Here is a 10,275-nt window from a genome sequence, read left to right on the forward strand (position 1 = left end):
TCTTCTGCTTCAGGTTCTCTCATAAGATTGCCATCAAGGTGTCCATTTAGGGTCTTTCACAGGCTGCAATCAAGGTGTCAGCTGGGGCTGCAGTCTTATCTCAAGGCTCACTGTGACAGGATGCACTTCCAAAATAACTCAAATGGTTGCTGGAAGGATTCAGCTTCTTGCTGGCTGTTGGACTAAAGGCCTCAGTTGCTTGCCAGGGGGCCCTCTGCATCAGCGTAATCACTCAGGAAGAGCCACAGACAGAATATGAGCAAGATACAGGATTTTTAGTTAACAGTTCTTTTCTCCCAATTTTCTGCAGATGGTATTCCACTGTTTTGTACCTTTCTGTGTTGTAGATTTTAAAAATACGAAAAAAAACTAGCCAGGCATGGTGGTGCACACCTGTAGTCCCAGCTACTTGGGAGGCTGAGGCAGGAGGATCACCTGAGCCTGGACATGTTGAGGCTGCAGTGACCTGTGATTGCGCCACAGCACTCCAGCCTGGGTGACAGAGTGAGACCCTGGAAAAAAAAAAGAAAGAAAGAAGAGAAAACAAAAGACAAGACAAGACTTGGCACAGTGGCTCAAGCCTGTAATCCGAGCACTTTGGGAGGCCGAGGTGGGCAGATCACAAGGTCAGGAGATTGAGACCATCCTGGTTAACATGGTGAAACCCCGTCTCTACTAAAAATACAAAAAAGTAGCCAGGTGTGGTGGCAGGCACCTGTAGTCTCAGCTACTCGTGAGGCTGAGGCAGGAGAATGGCGAAAATGGGGGGGCGGAGTTTGCAGTGAGCTGAGATCGCGCCACTACACTCCAGCCTGGGAGCGAGACTCTGTCAAAAAAAAAAAAAGAAGAAGAAAGAAAGGAAGGAGAGAAGGAAGGAGGGAGGGAAAGAGGGAGGGAAGGAAAGAGGAAGGAAGGAGGGAGGGAGGAAGGAAGGAAGGAAGGAAGGAAGGAGGGAGGGAGGGAGGGAGGGGGGAGGGAGGGAAGGAAAGAAGGGGAAGAAAGTGGTGTTACCAGAGCCCAAGAATCAGGGTTATCCAGTGCAAGCCTGTCTGACAGGATCTGGGATTATAGAGGAGCTGCAACCAGTACCAGACATATTACCCAAGACAGAGAGGAGGGTCTACAGAAATATCCAAGCTTCTCCTTGTTCCCAGTCTTCAGCCTTTTACCAGTGCCTCCCAGTGGCCAAAGCCAGCTGGAAGCCAGAATGTGTTCTTTCTGTTTGGAAACTTAACAAGGGTTTCTCTTTATACTTGGAATTCAAGGATTTCACAAGGATAAATTTTGATGTGTGTCTTTTTTCATTATCATTCATATGACTCAGTGAACACTTTTAATCTGCAAACCCAAATCTTTCTTCATCTCAGGGAAATTTTCTTCTATTATTTATCTAGTTAGGTTTTCGCTTCCTTATATTCACTTTGTCCTTCTGGACTCCTATCATTTTCGCAACAGATCTCCTGAGTTTCTTAATCCTCAATGATTTCTATTTCTTTACATTTTTGTTCTCTGTTGAAAGCTATTTATTCCACTTGATCTTCCAGATTACTAATTTCGTTCTCAGTTAAGGATCATCCTCTTTTCCAGTTTGTGCACTAATTTTTTTTAATTCTAAAATCATGTTTTCTAGTTCTAGAATGTCTTTTTATTGTGCTCTAATTGCACATCCTTGAGAGCTTTCATTACTTGTTACACTTTATCATTTGACACACATGTATATAATATACGCCAAGCACTGTTCTAAACATTTTACAAATATTAACTTGTTTAATCATTTACTAATTCTAACTCTTCCTGTGATTCTGCATCAATAGAAGCCATCTGTCTAGTTGTGTGAGTTAGTCTTCCTCTCTCTGGTTAATAAATGTCCTCAAATGGGTCATTTCTCCTTACCTGCTCGTGGTTTTGACTTATTAGCAGTTAGGTCAGATTAGGGTCTCCTGAACAGTGGTAAACCAGTGAATGGTGGAAGACTAAGCAGCTTTTGCTGTTGCATGTGAGAAGTAAACTAGATGAAGAGATATAATGCCTTTGCTGAGACATAGGAAGGAAGCCTCTTTGCCCCAAGCCTCCCTGAGCATACGTGGCAATCTCTTCCAATCATAGGGGCTGAAAGCAATTCAGGCCAGCAAAATCATTTTCCTCAAGTTCCATCATGGTCATGTGAATCGGTCAGGTCCCTCAGGTCTTCAGGAAGGCAGGTGAGCAGGTTGAACCTTCATAGAACAGGCTTCATAGAGCAGAATCAGTCTTTGCTCCAGATTTCTTTTTTTTTTTTTTTTTTTTAATTCATTGAGGGCTTTCCGGTGTTTACTGCAAAGCCTGCTAGACAAATTCTAAAAGAGCTGTAACATCCCCCCAGGTTTTAAGAGAGATACCCTGCCCTTACCACTATTCCTTGACTCTCTCCTGGCACTAAGCAGATCAGTCTCAGCCAATTCAGCAGGGGAACTCCAGAGCCAAAATTGTCTATTTGAAGTGTCTCACTGGCCAGGCATGGTGGCTCACGCCTGTAATCCCAGCACTTTGGGAAGCTGAGGTGGGTGGATCACTTGAGGTCAGGAGTTTGAGACCAGCCTGGCCAACATGGCAAAACCCCATCTCCACCAAAAAATACAAAAATTAGCCAGGTGTGGTGGTGCATGCCTGTAGTTTCAGCTACTCAGGAGGCTGAGATGGGAGGATCACTTGAACCTAGGAGGTAGAGGCTGCAGTGGGCCGAAATCGCGCCACTGAACTCCAGCCTGGGTGATAGAGTGAGACCCTGTCACAAAACATAAATTAATTAATTTAATTTAGAATAAATTTTAAAAATAAAATGAAGTGTCCCACATTGGGCAGAAATGGTCAGATGCTAACATTACTGCCATATGCAGTCATAGGCTGGATGCTACTCAAATCTGCTCTCCATCCCCACTAGAAAATACTAAAAGAAATATAGCCTTAAATACAGATTTTAGGCTCCATCATGCTACCTATCCTGACTGTTGAGTTACTCTCCAGCAGGATTCAGGAGGAAGAGTGTGTCAGGAACATTTATTCAAGCTTTTATCATCCCAGAACTTGAGGATACTATTTCCTTGTTTAACTTTCCACACTATAGAAACATTGCAGCCAAGCTAATTTCAAAGAGAAGAATGAAAGAAAATAGGAATAGCATTGCTATTGGTTTTCCAAGACCTAAAAATTATGTCGTATTTCTCTTTAGTTTGGTCTTGAGATCTTTCTCTGCAGAGGAAGTATAAACTGTAGCCCTGCCCTGATCAGGTTCCAGGGGATTCTTTGTGGATATTTACACTGTGCCTTTCACAGGATACTTCTTTATCCTATCAGATGGACTAATGCCTAGGTATCTGACCATGGTCAGATGTCCCTCTCATAGGAAACTTGTTTATACTGTCAACTGCCCTTGAGGTTCTTGCCTGACTTGTGTTCAGTTTATTCCTGCCAAGTTAGTCACTCTTTAGGAGAGCTTTCACTGGGAGTAAAATTAGGTCTGTGTGTGTCAGTCAGGTGAGGTACAGAGAAGACAACACAACAAAAACACATGAAAAACAAAAGGAGTTTATTATTCATAGATCCCAGAGAGAAGAAGGGTGCCAACAAGCAGATTGTCAAACCAGTGAGAGGGGAGTGAGAAACAGAGAAGACCTATGCAGTGAGTCATTCGCTGGGGCCCAGGATACTATCAAATCAGAGTTCCCTTCCAATTGTGGGGTTAGAGAAAGTAGGCATGAGTTTGATGGGGTTGCATTGTTACAGAGTGGTCACTGAAGCATATCTGCACAGTCCCTGTTGAGGGTAGAATAAACAGAGTGAGTCAAATGTGCTGTCACACCCGGCTAATTTTTGTATTTTTGGTAGAGACAGGGTTTTGCCATTTTGACCAGTCTGGTCTTGAACTCCTGGCCTCAAGTGATCCACCTGCCTCAGCCTCCCAAAGTGCTGGGATTACAGACATGAGCCATCACGCCTGGCCCAACATCTTAATGACTAAACTGAAATACTTGAAGCAGGGGTGGCAGACTCAAAGACTAGGGTCAAGCAGGTAAGTATGTGAAGGAAGGGACCAAGTATAACTGCATAAGTATTCACTGTATGAGTGGTGAGGATGGCAGCAAATTCCAGAAGGCAAGCTACTCAGCTCCAGCATACATTGCAGTCAGAAATGCAGTCTGAACCAGAGCCTACATTCTTAACCCCAATGCAATGCAACCAACATTTAGAGCTGAACCTGTACCCGTACCACCACTCACCATACAGTAAAAAGGCTGCAATAAGATGAAGAATTATGGCCAGGCTTAATCCCAGCAATTTGGGAGGCCAAGGCAGGCGGATCACTTGAGGTCAGGAGTTCGAGACTAGTCTGGCCAACATGGTAAAACCTTGTCTCTACTGAAAACACAAAAATTAGCCGGGGGTGGTGGTGGGTGCCTGTAATCCCAGTTACTTGGGAAGCTGAGGCAGAAGGATCACTTGAACCTGGGAGGTGGGGGTTGTGGTGAGCCAAGACCATGCCATTGCACTCCATCCTGGGCAACAAGAGTGAAACTCCAGCTTAAAAAAAAAAAAAAAAGATGAGGAATTACATCACCACTCTTTTGATTACTCAAGAAAACCATAAGGTAGTACTACTGAGATCCCTACTCATAGCACCAGAATAAAACCCATACCAACTTTCACCACATCAAGTAAAAGCACCTTTGTAAATCAAGGCCATCATATCATCACTTAATTTACTAGGAGCCAATCTCTGATACAACCATGACCTATATTCATATCAACATTTAGCACTCCATGAGAAAGTATTAGCGAAGAAGAAGGTTTTTATCCCTACAATACCAAGAGAAAGCTGTGGCCACTCGATTTTCCTTGTGGACCTAAAAGTGTTCAAAAAAATAGTTTATTAATTTTTTTAATGGTTTTGTCATTTGTACTACATGGATTACTATAAATTATTTAACCAGCGCCCTATATTTAGGGCTTCTCCTTCAAGTATTCATCGTTACAAATAATTCTGCAAAGATCATTACTATGTAACCGTTTTTAAGTATTTCTACAAGATAAATGCACCAAAGTGTAGTTGCTAGATCACCGACCCGGCGTAGTCGCTCACGCCTGTAATCCCAGCACTTTGGGAGGCCGAGGAGGGCAGATCACAAGGTCAGGAGTTCAAGACTAGCCTGGCTAGCATGGTGAAACCCGGTCTCTACTGAAAATACAAAAAATTAGCCGAGAATGGTGGCACGCGCCTGTAGTCCCAACTACTCAGGGGGCTGAGGCAGGAGAATGGGTTGAACCCAGGAGGCGGAGGTTGTAGTGAGCCAAGATTGCACCATTGCACTCCACCGTGGATGACAGAGCAAGACTCCGTCTCAAAAAAAAGAGAAGGTCTATACCTTTAAAATGTTTATAGATATTGATAAAATGGCATCAAAATATTAACCCAACGTATAATCCTACAGACAGTGTTAAAAGAATGGCTATTTATCGATAATTAAAGCCAACCCTGGAAACTGTCAATATTTCAAATCTTTACTAATCTGACAGATCAATGAAATTTTTTTTTTTTTTTTTTGAGATGGAGTCTCGCTCTGTCGCCCAGGCTGGAGTGCAGTGGCTGGATCTCAGCTCACTGCAAGCTCCGCCTCCCGGGTTTACGCCATTCTCCCGCCTCAGCCTTCCGAGTAGCTGGGACTACAGGCGCCCGCCACCTCGCCCGGCTAGTTTTTTGTATTTTTTAGTAGAGACGGGGTTTCACCGTGTTCCCAGGATGGTCTCAATCTCCTGACCTCGTGATCCGCCCGTCTCGGCCTCCCAAAGTGCTGGGATTATAGGCTTGAGCCACCGCGCCCGGCCATGAAATATTTTGATTAGCATTTATTTGTTATTAATGAGGTTCAGTGTCTTTCATACATTAGCCATCTGTATATGTATATTCTCATAACCTTTGTCTATTTTTCTAATGCGTCATTGGTCATTGATTTGTAAGAAATTTTTTTGTATTAAGTAATAAGATTTTCTCTCTCACATGTAGTGCAAATTTTTTTTTTTTTGAGATGGAGTCTTGCTCTGTTGCCCAGGCTGGAGTGCAGTGTCCTGATCTCTGCTCACTGCAAACTCCGCCTCCCGAGTTCATGCCATTCTCCTGCCTCAGCCTCCCGAGTAGCTGGGACTATAGGCGCCTGTCACCACGCCCAGCTACTTTTTTGTATTTTTAGTAGAGTCGGGGTTTCACCGTGTTAGCCAGGATGGTTTTGATCTCCTGAACTCGTGATCCACCCACCTCGGCCTCCCAAAGTGCTGGGATTACAGGCGTGAGCCACCACGCCTGGCCTGTAGTGTAAATATTTATTCACAATTTGTTTTTTAAAATCTTTATTTGTGCTGCCTTATGCCGTGCAAGATTTTTTTTTTAATGTAGTTGAATTTACATCTTTTTTTTCCTTCAAAGCTTCTTGGGGTCGGGAATGGTGGCTCATGCCTGAAATCCCATTGGTAGGCTGAGGCAGGAAGATCGCTCGAGCCCTGGAGTTCAAGACTTGCCTGGGCAAAGTAGGGAAACCCTGTCTCTACAAAATTAAAAATTTAAAAAAAAAAAGAAAGCCAGGCATGGTGGGGCCCACCGTGAAGTGTAGTTGCAGCTACTCAGGAGGCTGAGTTGGGTGAATAGCTTGAGCCCAAAAGGCCGGGCTGCAGTGAGCAATGATCGCACCATCGCACTCCAGCCTGGAGACAGAGAAAGATCCCATCTCAAAAACAAACAAACAAACAAAACACTCTTGGCTTTTGTCATGCTTAGAAACCCCTCACCTGCTTTTTTTTTTTTTTTTTTTTTTTTGCTACTTGTTGTTGTCGTTGCTGTTGCTGTTAAGACATAGTCTCCCTGTAGCCCAGGCTGGAGTGCAGTGGTGTGATCATAACTCGCTGTAGCCTGGAACTCCTGGGCTCAAGCAATCCTCCTGCCTCAGTCTTCAGAGTAGCTGGAACCACAGGTATGCACCACCATAACTGCCTAATCTTTTAATTTTTTTTAATTTTTTTAATTTTTTTTTTTGAGATGGAGTTTTTACTGTGTTACCCAGGCTGGAGTGCAGTGTCATGGTCTTGGCTCACTGAAACCTCTGCCTCCTGGGTTCAAGCAATTCTTCTGCCTCAGCCTCCCAAGTAGCTGGGATTGCAGGCACCCGCCACCACTCCCGGCAAATGTTTGTATTTTTATTAGAAACGAGGTTTCGCAGTGGGTCATGCTGGTCTCGAACTCTTAACCTCAGGTGATCCACCCTCCTGGGCCTCCTAAAGTGCTAGGATTACAGGCGTGAGCCACCATGCCTGGCTGTGATCTACCATTAATTTGGACTAGTGTAACTCCTTCATGCAATAAACTGAAAAGAGTCATGTTGTCTGTCAGGCCTCTGAGCCCAAGCTAAGTCATCATAACCCCAGTGACCTGCACGTGTACATCCAGATGGCCTGAAGCAACTGAATCACAAACGAAATGTAAATAGCCTATTCCTGCCTTAACTGATGACCTTACCTTGTGAAATTCCTTCTCCCAGCTCATCCTATCTCAAAAGCTCCCCCACAGGCCGGGCGCGGTGGCTCACGCCTGGAATCCCAGCACTTTGGGAGGCCGAGGCGGGCGGATCACGAGGTCAGGAGATCGAGACCATCCTGGCTAACACGGTGAAACCCCGTCTCTACTAAAAATACAAAAAAGTAGCCAGGCGTGGTGGCGGGCGCCTATAGTCCCAGCTACTCGGGAGGCTGAGGCAGGAGAATGGCGTGAACTCGGGAGGCGGAGCTTGCAGTGAGCCGAGATCGCGCCACTGCACTCCAGCCTGGGCGACAGAACGAGACTCCGTCTCAAAAAAAAAAAAAAGCTCCCCCTACTAAGCACCTTGTGTCCCCGGCCCCTGCCCACCAGAGAACAACCCCTTTGACTGTAATTTTCCACTACCTACCCAAATCCCATAAAACGGCCCCACCCCTATCTCCCTTCGCTGACTCTCTTTTCGGACTCAGCCCGCCTGCACCCAGGTGATTAAAAAGCTTTATTGCTCGCACAAAGCCTGTTTGGTGGTCTCTTCACACGGACGCGCGTGAAATTGTCTATTCTTGAAGTTCCTCATTTAAACAGAGGTCAAGGAGTAGGCACCTGGTAGTATCAAGCCTGAAACAAAGCAATAACGTGATGTTTCACCCAAGCCCAGAGTCCTAAGATCACAGACGACTAGGCTGTGTCTGACTGGAAGCTCCTCAGCTCCCTCTCTGCAGTTCCCTGCCCTAAGAGAATGTCACCACCTGCTGAGAGCAACAGCAGCAGTACCACTAGAGGGAGCCTTTGGTGGTAAAAGAAAGATCCCCTGATGTCTCCAACCTAACCCTTTGGTGAGGTGACAGGATATCCGGCTTGCCACAAAGATTTATTTATTTATTTATTTATTTATTTATTTATTTTTATTTTTATTTTTATTTTTGAGACGGAGTCTTGCTCTGTCGCCCAGGCTGACTGCAGTGGCACAATCTCGGCTCACTGCAAGCTCCGCCTCCCGGGTTGCCGCCATTCTCCTGCCTCAGCCTCCCGAGTAGCTGGGACTACAGGTGCCGGCCACCACGGCCGGCAATTTTTTTTGTATTTTTAGTAGAGACGGGGTTTCACTGTGTTAGCCAGGATGGTCTCGATCTCCTGACCTCGTGAGCCACCCGCCTCGGCCTCCCAAAGTGCTGGGATTCCAGGCGTGAGCCACCGCGCCCAGCCCACAAAGATCTTTTTGACCAGACATATCCTAGCTAAGGGATGTCCAGACACCGGAATGTGAGGCCAACCTCCCATCAGACTTAAACTTTTGACGGGAGAACAAATCTCAAACTGATGAATCAGTCATGTAGCTAGCTAGCTACAGAGCTTTCAACTTAGATTAGCAGCAGCTGCCCAATGCCATGTGCAGTAACAAACTGGTTTTTGGGTTTTTTTGACTTTAATGTTGTGTGTTATTTGCTTGTTTGTTCATTTATTTATTTCTAGACGAGGTCTCGCTATGTTGCTCGGGCTGGTCTAAAACTCCTGGGTTCAAATGAGCCTCCCACCTCAGCACTCCAAAGTGCTGGGGTTACAGGTGAGAGCCACCACCCAGCCATAATGTATTTAAACCCTTATTTAAATAAATTTGTTTCAGAAACATCTGGAAAAAATAAATAAAATAAAATTGTCACCTTACAATAAGTTTTAATATCTAGTAGAGCTGGATTTTTCTCTATTAAACTTATTTTTACAAATTCCTAGACATTCTTGCATATTTCCACTCAGATGAATCTTTAAGATGATTTTGTCAGCTATCCAAAAAGTACTGTGGAGTTTTAAAATCAGAATGGTGATAAATTTAAAATTAATTTGGGAATAATTACTACTTTTGCAAAATTCAATCCTTTGCTGTCCCTCTGGATTAATTTTAGTCTCCTTTATATAGGTGTTATACAATTTCTTCATTATATCGTATTTATGAGTCACCTATAATGTGCAAGGCACTGTTTATTCTTGTATGCTGGACATACAAGAATATGTCCCTGTTTTCATGGAATTTACAATCTAGCTGGGGAGGGAGACAACATTTTTCAAAACAAATAGCCGGGCGCGGTGGCTCATGCCTATAATCCTAGGACTTTGGGAGGCTGAGGTGGGCAGATCACGAGGCTAGGAGTTTGAGACCAGCCTGACCAACATAGTGAAACCCCGTTTCTACTAAAAATACAAAAATTAGCCTGGCATGGTGGTGCACGCCTGTAGTCCCAGCTACTCAGGAGGCTGAGGCAGGAGAATCACTTGAACCCATGAGGCAGAGGTTGCAGTCAGCTGAGATCGCACCACTGCACTCCAGCCTCAGCAACAGAGTGAGACTCTGTCTCAAAATAAAATAAAATAAAATAAAAACAAATATAATATGACAATTGGTGACAAGTGTTATAAGGAAAATAAACCTGGGTAAGAGCATAAAGAATAAAAGGAAAGGAATGCTATTTTACATAGGCTGATCAGGGAAGGCTTTTCTGATAGGTAAAACTTGAGCAGAAACTTAAAGGAGGTGAATGAATCAGTCATGAGGATATCAAGGTGAAGAGCATTGCAGGCAGTAAGTACAAAGCCCTAAGGCTCAAGTATGACTGGCTTGTTTGAGGAACAGCAGGAAGCTAGTGTGACTGAAGTACAGGTGATAAGATCTGAGTGCTAACCAGGGACCAGGTTATATAAGTCCTTGTAGGTCATGGAACGATTTT

The 10,275-nt window shown here is 44.5% G+C and overlaps 1 non-coding gene across 1 annotated transcript; it reads right to left on the bottom strand.

Annotated features, from left to right (window-relative positions):
- Positions 1–2,294: 2,294 nt before the first annotated feature.
- LOC117068564 lies at positions 2,295–2,356 on the bottom strand. The gene has a single exon (XR_004431179.1). It is a non-coding gene; the product is annotated as a U7 small nuclear RNA (small nuclear RNA).
- Between the last annotated feature and the right edge of the window lie 7,919 nt (positions 2,357–10,275).

Source organism: Trachypithecus francoisi, unplaced genomic scaffold (genome assembly GCF_009764315.1).
Source record: "Trachypithecus francoisi isolate TF-2019V2 unplaced genomic scaffold, Tfra_2.0 Contig00144, whole genome shotgun sequence".
Taxonomy (NCBI): Eukaryota; Metazoa; Chordata; class Mammalia; order Primates; family Cercopithecidae; genus Trachypithecus; species Trachypithecus francoisi.